Here is a 12,964-nt window from a genome sequence, read left to right as displayed (position 1 = left end):
GATATTGAAATTGGGGTATATTTTACAGAGTAACTAGTGAGTTCTTTTTTTTTTTTTTTCCTCAAAAATACCAGGTCATTAAAGAGAAAAGTGCCTCACAGGAAACACGGCAGTAAAGGAAACATGAGATCTGGATGTCGTGAGCCAGGGGGAAAGGCATTAATAGTACAACTTGGTGGTAAGATTTACCATTAATAGTTTGAGCCAATGTTAATTTTATATTTTTCATAACTTTATTGTAGTTAATAGTATTACATTAGAGGAAGCTGGTTGACAGATGTTTGGGAAATCTGTATTTCACAAGTGTTAAATGATTTAAGATAAAAATTAAGCCCTTCCAGGGTCTGGGAAGGTGACTCAGTGGTAGAGTGCTTACCTTGCATGCCTGAAGCCCTGGGTTCGATTCCTCAGCACCACATAAGCAAAAAGAAAAAAGCCGGAAGTGGCGCTGTGGCTCAAATCGTAGAGCGCTAGCTTTGAGCTGAAGAGCTGAGGGACAGTGCCCAGGCCCAGAGTTCAGGCCCCACGACCGGACCCCCCCCCCCCCCCAAAAAAAAATTAAGCCCTTCCAGAAATGTAATGTCCCACTCTCACACATTTTCTATGCTACTGGTAAAGGTACTCCTCCATTAAAATGAAATATTTTGGAAGAAGTATGGGATAGACTCTAGTTTCAACAAATATTGCTCAGTATTTTGTTGCTGAACACCATTTTATTCTCCTAATCCTTTAATGTAAATTGTAGAGATAATTTTGACTAATTTGTATAAAGATGTTACTTGGCCTCAGTTATAGATTGTGGACCAGTATATAGAACAATTTATAGATTTGAAATGGTTGACAACCGTTTGGATAGGATCCATTGGGGCTGGAGAAAGATAGGTGAGAAGTTTTTATACAACCACATAATGAAAATAAAACACCACAAAAAAATAGATGATATCCAAATGTAAAATTAATAGGACTGTCAGAGACAAGTGTGGCCATTTTGTCTTCAGAATAAATTATATAGTGTTGGAAAAGTTTGTCCTTCTTTGTATTAACTGTACTTTCGGTGCCTTTGTACCATCCTTGCAGGAATCATTGGAAAATGAGCCACAAAGTTTTTGCTATATTTTGTTAAATACATAGCAGGTTACCTGTCAGTCTTTTCAATTTAGATTCATTTTGGGGAGCTTTTCCAATTTTCAGTCTATAAAATTATATCTATATCTATATATCTATATCTATAGATATAGATATATATATCTCCAGATAAATCGGAACTAAGGCAGAGTTTGGTATCCTGCTTTATATAGGTTGATGTAAATGTGTGCAGTTTTTAGGTAGAGGGGATTGTTAATTTTTTTCCTCATATTTAAATACTTAGAATATTACAGTATTTTTAAGGTGTATTATTTATTTATTTATTTTGGGTCCGGTCGTGGGCCTGAACTCTGGGCCTGGGCCCTGTCCCTCAGCTCTTGAGTTCAAGGCTAGCACTCTACCACTTGACCCACAGCGCCACTTCTAGTTTTTTTTTTCTGCTTATGTGGTACTGAGGAATCGAACCCAGGGCCTCATGCATGCAAGGCAGGTGCTCTACCACTGAGCCACCTTCCCAGCCCTGAGGTGTATTTTAACTAAGTTTAAGTCTCTGATTTTAATATTTAATATTTTAATTTAATTTAATGTTTATTTTTCTCAGTTGTGGTGCTTGAACTCAGGGTCCTGAACTTTTCTGCTCAAGGCTAGTACTTTTCCACTTTGAGAAACAGCATTACTTCCAGTTTTCTGGTGGTTTATTGGAGATAAGAATCTCAAAGACTTTCCTGCCCAGGCTGACTTTGAACTGTCATCTCCAGATCTTAGCCTTCTGAGTAGCTAGGGATACAGACATGAGCCACCAGCATCTGGCAAGCTTTTTGTTTTTAAGAGTGCTACTGATGCTAAGAGGAAGAAAACATATATAATTTTATTTTTCATGATGAATAATAGGCTGAAATGTATGTGGCTTTATTGTCATATTAGGATTTATTTTTTATTTTAGATATGGGACAGATTAGATGGAGACTTGAGTCCTAGTATTACAATACAGTGACTGTCTGGGACCATGGGAAACTTAATTTGTCTGTCTTTTTTCTTATCTGTAACATATTGGCAATAAAAAGTCTCTTTACCTTATATAATCCTTGAAGTTTACATAAAATGTATTTAACATGTTTGATTGCAATTGGAACTAAGGCAGGCTTCCTAAACTTCAGGTGGTTTCACTTCAAATCTGTTATGAAAGGTACTTCTAGAAGTACCATTCCTGGAATACAATGGTTACCTTATGATAATGGGCTTCAATTTCATGAAAAAGTGTCTGAAAGTATTGTGAATTAAAGTACTAAAAATTTAAATATTAAAAATGTAATTAATGTAATTAAATCGGTACAGATTTATAGGATTTTCATGTCACAGAGCCCAGATCTATACACACTCATTCAGGTCTTAGTAATTTTTTTTTTTTTTTTTGGTCCGATCGTGGGGCCTGAACTCTGGGCCTGGGTGCTGTCCTTCAGCTCTTCAGCTCAAGGCTAGCACTCTACCACTTGAGCCACAGCGCCACTTCCAGCTTTTTTCTTTTTGCTTATGTGGTGCTGAGGAATCGAACCCAGGGCCTCAGGCATGCAAGGCAAGTGCTCTACCACTGAGCCACCTTCCCAGCCCCAGGTCTTAGTAATTAATACCTGATTTCAAGCCAAGTAAAAACTGTAATACTACTTAATGTTATTCATAAGTACAGATTTGGGGCTATTTCAAATCATTTCTTTTTTTTTTTGTGGAAGGGAAAAAGTCGTTAGTCTGCACTTACATTCAGGATTTGCTTCCTGTAAAATAATTTATTTAAACTTTTTATTTATAGATTTTGAAATTTACAATTCTAAATAAAGCAATAGTAAGTAAGGCATTGCATTTTTTCAGGAAACAAAAATCACAATTATCATAAAGTCAGAGGTAGCCATGAATATTCCAGCAAACTGTGTAAGAAAAAATAATGCTCTGAGAAGCAAATGCCAAGAAATACAACATAGGTGGCCTTACTAAATTGGATAAAAAGATGTAATTTAGGAGGAGGAGAGTAAGTAGCAAACAATATTACTATGAGTTAGGTACTATTCAGCGACTATATGCAGATGTTAACATTTAATCCTCCCAACTACCTTATAAATTAGAACACAAATTATAAATGAAGTAGCTCAATTGCAGGAGATGAGCAACTTTTTCCCAAACCTGGAACCTGAGATTTCAAACAGCTGAATTTTTGGCTGTAGAATTGATCTTAGCCACTGTGCTGACTATCTTTAGGAAAACAATAGGAACCATCTGCTGATATAGAGAACTGGTTTATGTTTTGGTGAACACTTAAGGGACTTTCTCAGAGGAAGGATGTAATTTAGCCCCCCCCCTTTTTTTTTTAAGGAAATGAGCTAATTCCTAGGAAGCTTGGAGTCCTGGAAATTAAGAATACCTTAGAAATAAGTATTCAGTCTTCCTAGATTATTATTATTATTTTTGGTTGGTCATCAGGTCCCTCAACTCTTCAGCTCAAGGCTAGCACTCTACCACTTGAGCCACAGTGCCACTTCTGGCTTTTTCTGCTTATGTGGTGCTGAGGAATCAAACTCAGGGCCTCATGCATGCAAGGCAAGCACTCTACCACTGAGCCACCTTCCCAGCCCCTAGATTATATATATATATACATAGCCTGCTTATGAAAGAAGGATGATCAATAGACACATGAAGAAATGTTCAACCTCTCTAGCCATAAAAGAAATGCAAATCAAAACAATATTGAGATACCACTTCACCCCAGTTAGAATGGCTATAATCAAGAACTCTAATAACAGATGCTGGAGGGGATGTGGACAGAAGGGAACCTTACTACATTGTTGGTGGGAGTGTAAACTTGTTCAACCACTTTGGAAAGCAGTATGGAGGTTCCTGAAAACACTTCACATAGAGCTCCTCTATGACTCAGCAATCCCACTTTTGGGCATTTACCCAAATGATCACAAACAAGACCACACTAAAGCTACCAGCACAACTATATTTATTGCAGCATTGTTTACCATAGCTAAGATAATTTGATGTTGGTATAACTTGTGGCGGGGAAGGGAAAAAACAAATCGTTTAAATAGGGATATAGGTGGACCCATTGCAACAATGAGATATAGAAGTCGTTATGTCAAAAAACGAATTTTTATAACGACATCAAATACAATGAAAGTAGGGGTTATACTGTGGGGGAGGGACATACAAAGCAACAAAGAAATAATCTTATAAATGCGTTAGAAACAATCGCATGAAAGAAAAAAAACATTTGAATACATATCTTAGGGTTCATTTCCCTAACATCACCTTATCTGACCTTTTCTGCTTGACTCAGACATATACTAGATATTGCAAATAAGGGAAACCATGGGACCTATGTTTCTTTGGGCTTGGCTTACTTCACTTAATATAATTTTTTCCAAGCCTTTCCATTTCCTAACCCCTGCTTTCACTGTATTGGATGTCGCTATAATTTGTGGAGGGGAAGGGGAAAAGCAAGTCGTTTAAATAAGGATACAGGTGGACCAATGAGAAGTACAAGTCGTTATGTTGAAAACGAACTTTACAACTTTGGTGGGGGGGGTGGGGAGGATTGGGTGGGGGGGTGGGGGGAGATGGGAAGGGATGGGAAGGGGAAACAAAGGAAGAGGCTATAATGCTTGATAAGAAATGTACTCATTATCTTGCCCATGTAATTGTAACCCCTCTGTACAGTATTTTCACTATAAAAAATTAATTTTATACCCTCCCCCCAAAAACTCCCAAAAAACATAGCCTACTTATGTAAAGGACATTATTATATATTGTATTCACATAGTGCTTCCTTTTAAATGTCCGGTATGAAAATACTATAGTCTCAGTGTTGGTGTGGAAGAACATCATAATTTTTTTTTTTTGTCTTTTTCTCTTTTGTTCGTGGGGATTGAACCCAGGACCTTGCACTTACTAGGCAAGCACTTTGCCACTGAGCTACATCTCAGCCCTTCATCATCAATTCTTAAGACAGGGATTCCCTTACAATTTTTGTGCTTTCTGACAGGATAGTGTGGATAATATTTGACTGTTATCATAGGGTATATCATACTAAGTCTAATTGAATTAGAATTAGTCTAGGTATAGAAATAATGAAACTCCATATTCAATGTGTAATTTTTTTAAATCTCAAATTATTTCCTTTTTGTCTGAGAAAATCGAATTGTTATTTTAAAGAGAGACTTGTAAATTTTCCCCCCTAGGTTGGACTGTGGTAGAATCAAATGAACAATATTGTTTGATAGTGATCAAATTAAGATCTGTTAATTTTGGTAAGCACATACCTTAAAAAATATAGTGTCTTTTATTCTTAGATACTGTTTTTTCCATTTTGTCTTTTTTTTACAATTCTCTTTTACATAGCTTTGTTCTTCTGAGTCCTAAGACCTAACTTGTACTTTGAAAAGGAAATTGATAATTTGGATGGAAGGTTTGGGCTATATTCATACAATTTTGAAATACTTTTTTGATCAGATTTTTACAGATAATTTTACAGATAATTAATTCTGTCTTATTTTGTCTTAACTTGATTAAAAATTAATAGATTACTTCTGGCAGTACTAAATGCATTAATCAGAATGTTGTAGGTTTATAAGAATGTCATAAGTGTTCAAGGATGTCAGTTGAGCATTATTGTTACTCTAGTGCACTTAACTCTCACAAATTGTTTTCTGTGTTAGCTACCTTACTCTGGTATTTTATCTGGGAGGAGGTCAAGAAGAAAGATATTTGTCTAACTGAGTTGTATAGAATATGATAGAAGAGCTATTGCAAATGCCTTATGTTGCTCATATATCTCTCTTTCCTGATAGCATGTTGCAGGCATGAGGTCATGGCATACTTTCTTCCTGAGTTAAAAAGGCAGTTTCACAGTTTTCTCAACTTCAGGGAGTTACAGGGGTTAGTGTGAATAAAACCTATTGGCTGTTTCTGGAATACACAGTTTGGTATGATTATACCAATATTGTATTGTTTCCCTTCATGACTATTTAATTGCCTTTTTTTTTGTGGGTCGTGGGGCTTGAACTCTAGGCTAGGGCGCTATCCCTCAGCTTTTCAGCTCAAGGCGAGCGAGCACTCTACCACTTGAGCTACATCGCCACTTCCGGTTTTCTAGTGGTTTATTGAAGATAAGAGTCTCATGGACTTTCCTGCCAGGGCTGGCTTTGAAAGTCCTGCTGGGGCTGGCTTTGAACAGCGATCCTCAGATCTCAGCCTCCTGAGTAGCTAGGATTACAGGTGTGAGCCACTGGCTTAATTGCCTTTTAAATGCACTCAAGCACATTTAAGTTTATCACAACAAAAGTATAGCCCCTTTATAGAAATACTCTTTACCAACTCGTTCATTTTTGACAATTGTTCTATAAAATTTACACATCTTTGGTGAGGGATGAAACGCATATGTTTATAAGGTGTAATTCCTCTTTTTCAAGTGTAGAATTAATTGATTTTCTTTTTCTGCTTAACTTACTAAGTTGTGTAGCCATCATCATAAACCAGTTATACATTTCATTACTTACTGTGAGTTGTTAATTTCACATTAAGTGTTAATTCCTATTCTCCCTACTCAAGTAAACTATTAATGTATTTTTGGTCTATGAGTTTTTCCTTTTCCAGTTATTTCATATAAATGAAAAAAACATTTGGTTTGATCTGACATTTTTTCCTGAACACAATGTCTCTGAAGTTTATTTCTAACATGTATCCATAGTTTAATCCTTTGGTGAATGTTAATGTCCTTTTGGTCCATTTTGTCAATACATTCATCATTTGTTAATTCATCCTAAGTATATTCAAATTGTTTTCAGTGCTTGACTCTTATGAAAAAATTCTACTAAGAAATTTGTACTCCAGTCTTTGTTACAGTTTCCTCCATTTCCTGTAGGTAGACACCTATAAGTGGGATTGATTCATCATTTTGATGATGTTATGTTTTCTTCCTTCCTTCCTTCCTTCCTTCCTTCTTTCCCTCCTTCCCCTTCCTCCTCGTCCTCCTTCTCTCTCTTTCTTTCCTTCCTTCCTTCCTTCCTTCCTTCCTTCCTTTCTTTCTTTCTTTCTTTCTTTCTTTCTTTCTTTCTTTCTTTCTTTCTTTCTTTCTTTCTTTCTTTCTTTCTTTCTTTCTTTCTTTCTTTCTTTCTTTCTTTCTTTCTTTCTTTCTTTCTCTTCTCTTTTCTTTTGTACAGTATTGGGGTTTGAACTCTTGAGCTGTCCCTTAGCTTTTTCAGTCAAAACTGATGCTCTACTACTGGAGCCTCAGCTCCACTTCTGTTTTTTGTTGTTTTTTTCATTTTGTTTTTGGTGGTCTATGAGACTCATAGACTTCCTGCCAGGACTAATTTTGAACCATGATCCAAAGATCTATCTCTTAAATAGTTTGAATTAGAAGTGTAAGCTACCAGCATCTGGTTATGTTTAACTTTTTATGACCCTGCCAAATTATTTTTTTAAGTGGCTACAACTTTTGATAGCATCAACAATGCATGGAGGTTCCCATTTTTCATGCCAACATTTGCTATTCCCTGTATTTATGATATATATATATCTTTTTATAACATGAATTTTTCTCTCAATAGTTAAAGACTTATCCATGTTGATACATGTTCTTTAATTATTATTGCTATAGAGTATGTGATCAATAAGTTAAAAAAATCCAACTACCATGCCCATATGCATTACTTTATTGGCATTTGTGTTGTAGTGTTAGGAATTGAACCTAGGGCCTGACACATTGTAGGCCAACTCTCCACCACTAAAGTATACCGTACGTGTACATGTTTGTTTTCCCCCACTGGGATAATGATCTTTTTGATAATTTTTTTTATTGTATATATTCTACCATGTATTATGGGAAGCATTTTCATATTAAAAGTATTTACTTGTATCCTATTACAAACATATTTTTCTAGTGTTCATATTTAATATTTTATTTCACATTTTCCCACTATATGGAAATTTAATGAAGAGAGAGAAGGGTAAGTAGGAGAGGGATGGGTGAGACCATTGAAAAGGGTGACATTGATCAAGATACATTGTTTTCATAAACTGCTTTGTTAAATGGCAACTCCTTTGTAGAACTACTTCAAAATAAAAAATTATTTCCAAAAATGTCCTAAATCTAAGATTATAAAACTGTTCTATTTTTAATGTTTTTTCTGAGATTATAAAAATATTCTAGGAAGTGGCGCTGTAGCTCAAGTGGTAGAGCGCTTGCCTTGAGCTGAAGAGCTGAAGGACAGCGCCCAGGCCCAGAGTTCAAGCCCCACGGCCGACCAAAAAAAAAAAAATATTCTAGGTTTAATGGTTTTTAATGTTTAAATTTTTGATTCATTTGTAGTTTATTTAGATATAAGAAATGAAAGAGGCAGAGCTGGGAGTATAACTCACTATTAAAGTATTTACTGAACATGTCCAAAGTGCTGGAATCTGTTGGTAGTAGTGCAAGAAATAAAAATGATAACAATAAAAAAATGTTAAACACAGAGCCACTTAACTATACTCTCCGACACATTCTTATCATTTTTGGTTGCTAAGTTACTCCTTATTCATTAGCATGCCATATTAGTTAAGCTATTCTTAATGCCAGTAGTACGTTCTTTAATTGTTATAGTTTAAAATAATATATTTTAATAATGGTTAGGTTTTATTTATTCAATTATTAGTTCATTTCATGACCTTCAGCATGTTATAAAGACTTTTAGACCTCGTTCATTTCAATGGGGGTAATAGGGTTTCAGAAGAAGGAGTTTTAGAATAGCATTTAGATTCATAAACTTTTCCTTAGTTACTAGATCTATTTCATAAATAGACAGATATTTTTATATTCTATTTCAAAACCTCCTGTTTTTATCCTGGTTCCCCAGCCAGGTATGTTCCCACTTTTCTATGTTTGTAAAACTTCCTGAGGAAGAAACTTTTTGTTTGCTTCAAGTCCTTTCCTCCTTGACATACTTTAATCCAATGTTTTCTAGGGCATCATGCTCTTGGTTTTCTCTGCCCCAATGGTTATTTCTCCTTAGTTCACTCCAGTGATTTCCTCTGTTCTTTGGTTCCTCTTAATTTGGAGGGCATCAAGGCTCAGTAATTGTACTTTTTACCTTTTATTTAGTCTACATGATGTTTTTTGTTTCAGTGATTTCATTCAGTTTTTTTTTTTAAAAGTAACATTGAAGATCAATCTAGTCCTCTTTTCTCAATTCCATCTTGTGCATGTGATTCTTGTGTTTAGCATCTCATCTGAAATGTAGTACATTATACATTGGCCTCTTGTTCTTTCTCTTCTAAACCTATTTTACCTGGTATCTTTCCTCATATGTAGACCTATCTTTCTACTAGCACAGCCAAAGATAGTGGACTGTTCTTTTTCTTTTTGTATGTCCAAGGCTGGGACTCAAACTCAGTACCTGATGATACTGCTCTACCAGCTGAGCCATGCCTCCAACACTCCTTTACTTTTACTTTTGACTTGATCTTTGCTAATATATAAAAAAAAGATTGGAAGTTGCATATTTAAATTTATAATATTGAACTACTTATCTCATTTTTTCCCTCTGTGTAGTTTTCTGCATATAATAATCAAATACTATTTTCCTTTCATCTACATTTTAACTGTTATGAAGATTTATTATGTAGATTTATTGTCTAATTCATTGGATAACAATTTTATTTATTGACATTAAGCTTTTGTTAGCTAATTTTAAGTTAAATACCAAACAGTTTTGGAAACAGGATTCAGTGACTCTTAAGTTACTTGATATAGTATTAATTTCCTAGGACCAATATGTGGAATTTTGAGTTCCTAGAATGGTGGCTGCCATATCTAATGTTGGGTTGCTTACATTACCAGTTTTTTTTTTTTTTTTTGGTCGGTCGTGGGGCTTGAACTCTGGGCCTGGGCGCTGTCCCTCAGCTCTTCAGCTCAAGGCGAGCGCTCTACTACTTGAGCCACAGCGCCACTTCCGGTTTTCTGGTGGTTTATTGGAGATAGGAGTCTCATGGTCTCTCCTGCCCGGGCTGGCTTTGAACCGCGATCCTCAGATCTCAGCCTCCTGAGTAGCTAGGATTACAGGCGTGAGCCACCAGCGCCCGGCTACATTACCAGTTTTTACCTATAGTTTTATAAGTAAGTGTTAAATTCAGTAAATTTTTAAAAAAATTATTTGGATTGAATTAAAAAATGTTATTATAAAGGTGACGTACAGAGGGGTCATAGTTGCGTAAGTCAGGTAAAAAGTACATTTCTTTTTGGACAGTGCACCCTAACCTCACTCTCTTCCCAGATCTTCCCTTCCATCCCCACCCACAAGTTGTGTAGTTCATTTTCAACATAGTGTCTAATAAGTACCACATCTGTATTTGTTTACCCTTTTCCTTTTATTTCTGTGCCCTTCTTTACCCTCCCAAAGACAAATGAACAAACAAGACAAAAAAAAAAAACAGCAATCAAATCTGTTTCCATTTCCTGGAGTGCTTTTCAGTAGATATTATTTTATTTGGTCAGATGCACATAGGCATTGTACCTTTGTGTTACTGTCCTAAGAGTATTCTCCTTTGGTCTTACTGTGTGTGAATGTCTAGAGTCCTGTATAATTTATCATGTCCCAATGAATTTTAGATCCAACTTCTGCATATGAAAAAAAAACGTGTGCTGCTCATCTCTCTGAGATTGGTTTACCTCACTTAATATGATATTTTCTAGGTCTATCCAGTTCCCTGCAAATGACATAATGATATTCCTTCTAATAGTTGTGTGGGACATCCTCTATTGTAGGGCATCTGGGCTATTTCCATAGCTTAGCTATTGTGAATAGTGAAACAATGAGCATGGTTGTGCAAATGTCTTGATGGTATCCTGGCTTTTGATGTTCTGGGTAGATGCCCAGGAGTAGTATATCTGGGTTGTAGGGAAAATATATGTTTAGTTAGTTAGTTTGTTTGTTTGTTTTGTTGGTGGGTCTTGAACTCTGGGCCTGGGCCCTGTCGCTGAAATCTTCAGCTCAAGTGGCACTGTTGCCACTTAAAGTGGCAACAGTGCCACTTCTGGTTTTCAGGTGGTTAATTGGAGATAGAGTCTCATGGACTTTCCTGCCCAGCCTGTCTTTGAACCACGATTCTCAAACCTCAGCCTCCTGACTAGCTAGGATTACAGGCATGAGCCACTGGCACTTGGCTTATGTTTAGTTTTTAGAGAAAAAAAAAACTGTCCAAAGTGGTTGTACTAGTTTATATTACCATCAACAGTACAATAGGGTTCCTTTTCCTTCCCATATTCCCTCCACCGTTTGTTGTGGTTTAAATTCATGATGTTGGCCAATCTAAATGGGGTGAGATGGAATCTCAGATAGATTGAGTTTTAGAATGACTTTATTCCAAAGTGAACTATCCTGTTTGAAGAACAACAAAATAATGTAAGGATAGTTTGAATTGAAAGGCAATATAATATTTTATCCAGATCCCAAGCTCTATTCTCTTTTTTAATACCTCTTGAATAGAAACATATTCTCTACGTAGTTTTAAAAATGTTTAGGAAATGCTGTTTTAATAGGGCATATTAAACTTTTTAATATTTCATTTCATTTCATTTTGAATTGTTATCACAGGTAGTGAAAACTTTTACCAGGAAAAAGAAAAGTAAGGATATGATATACAATAGAAGGAAGAAATTAATGTGCTGCTAATACTCGGAATAAAGTTTTAATTGATCTAGTAAAGGTACATGGACTATCAACTTGCTATTTTTCAACTTTCAACTAATTACTAGAATTGAAAAATAACTTATTAAAGTGTAGCATTATTAAAAGTTAAGGATTTGAACTCTGTACTTGATATTTTGACTCTGTGTCACAACTGTGACAGTTGTGTATTGTGCTTGTGAATATTAATGTAGTAATCAGAAAGCCCAGTTTACTTGGGACAGTTTGTATGCTGGTCATCATGCCTTGATTAATATATCCCTTTTAGATTAGGATTTGGCAGCTTCTATACAAATTGTCACAAATTGACAGACTTTACATGCTTTATTTTTTTTCTTACATTTCTCTCTCTCTAGTTTATTTCTCTCACTATTTTTCTCTCTCTCTTTGAACGTTAGAAATCAGATAGAATTTCTAACAGGTTAGAATCTCTTTCATCCAGTTTATTGGCAAATTTTAGTTTCTCATGGTTGTAGGGCTTGATTCCCATTTTCAAAGTTAGCAACTTTGCAAGTTGATCCTTTCTGTGTGTTTATTTGAAGCTTTTTTTCCCCATAGCATTATTTTCTCTACTCATTCTCTACTCACCAGACTTTTGGTTCCTGGGCTGTCCCTGGTCTGAGATTAGCAGGATAAAGATTTCTGCTCCTTGACAGTTCTTGCTGGTAGTGAGTAGAATCGGCTCACACACCGCATCTGGCGCCCTTGTCCTGGACTCTCTCTGTTGATATAGTGCCGCTGCAGCCACCACAAGTGGCTGCAGGCAAATGCTCAGATCTGTCTCCTTGACCAAGCTGTCTGGATTTTCCCTCTCTGGCCAAACTCTCTGTACTGTGATAGCACACTTGGTGTGATTCTCTAGCCTAGGACTTCACTGAAACACTAAAACTGTTTTCTATGTGAGAGCTTGTTTAGCTTCCAGCTTCTCCTTTGCCACCTTCCTCCAGACTCAATGGTCTGGATTTCTAAGGCATGGAGCAGAAGGGACTCTCAGTACAGGGATCTCTGTGGCCAGTTGCACAGGTTGCAACCCATAAAACAGTTCTGGGCCTTTATTGTGGTCTTGTTTTTTTTTCTATGTGTAGGACATCTTTCAAGTATCTTTTGTAGGATTGGTTTGGTGGAGATAGATTGTTTCAGTTTTTCTTTGCTGTGGAAGGTTT

General features: G+C 36.0%; 1 protein-coding gene across 6 annotated transcripts in view; it reads left to right on the top strand.

Moving 5' to 3' along the window:
• Tbc1d5 (TBC1 domain family member 5) overlaps positions 1 to 12,964 on the top strand; it is a 484,073-nt gene that overhangs the window by 65,878 nt on the left and 405,231 nt on the right. For 4 of the 6 annotated variants that reach the window (XM_042679821.1, XM_042679825.1, XM_042679824.1 and 1 more), the window contains exon 2: positions 75 to 178. The exons of the other annotated variants lie outside the window; for them this stretch is intronic. The gene's annotated coding sequence lies outside the window, so the exon portion shown is untranslated. The remainder of the gene's footprint in view (positions 1 to 74; positions 179 to 12,964) is intronic. 6 annotated transcript variants of the gene reach the window in all.

The sequence above is a fragment of the Dipodomys spectabilis genome, unplaced genomic scaffold, assembly GCF_019054845.1.
Source record: "Dipodomys spectabilis isolate Male_0828 unplaced genomic scaffold, ASM1905484v1 ptg000054l, whole genome shotgun sequence".
Lineage (NCBI taxonomy): Eukaryota > Metazoa > Chordata > Mammalia > Rodentia > Heteromyidae > Dipodomys > Dipodomys spectabilis.
Note: the sequence above shows the minus strand (reverse complement) of the source record. Positions and strands in the feature narration are given on the sequence as shown.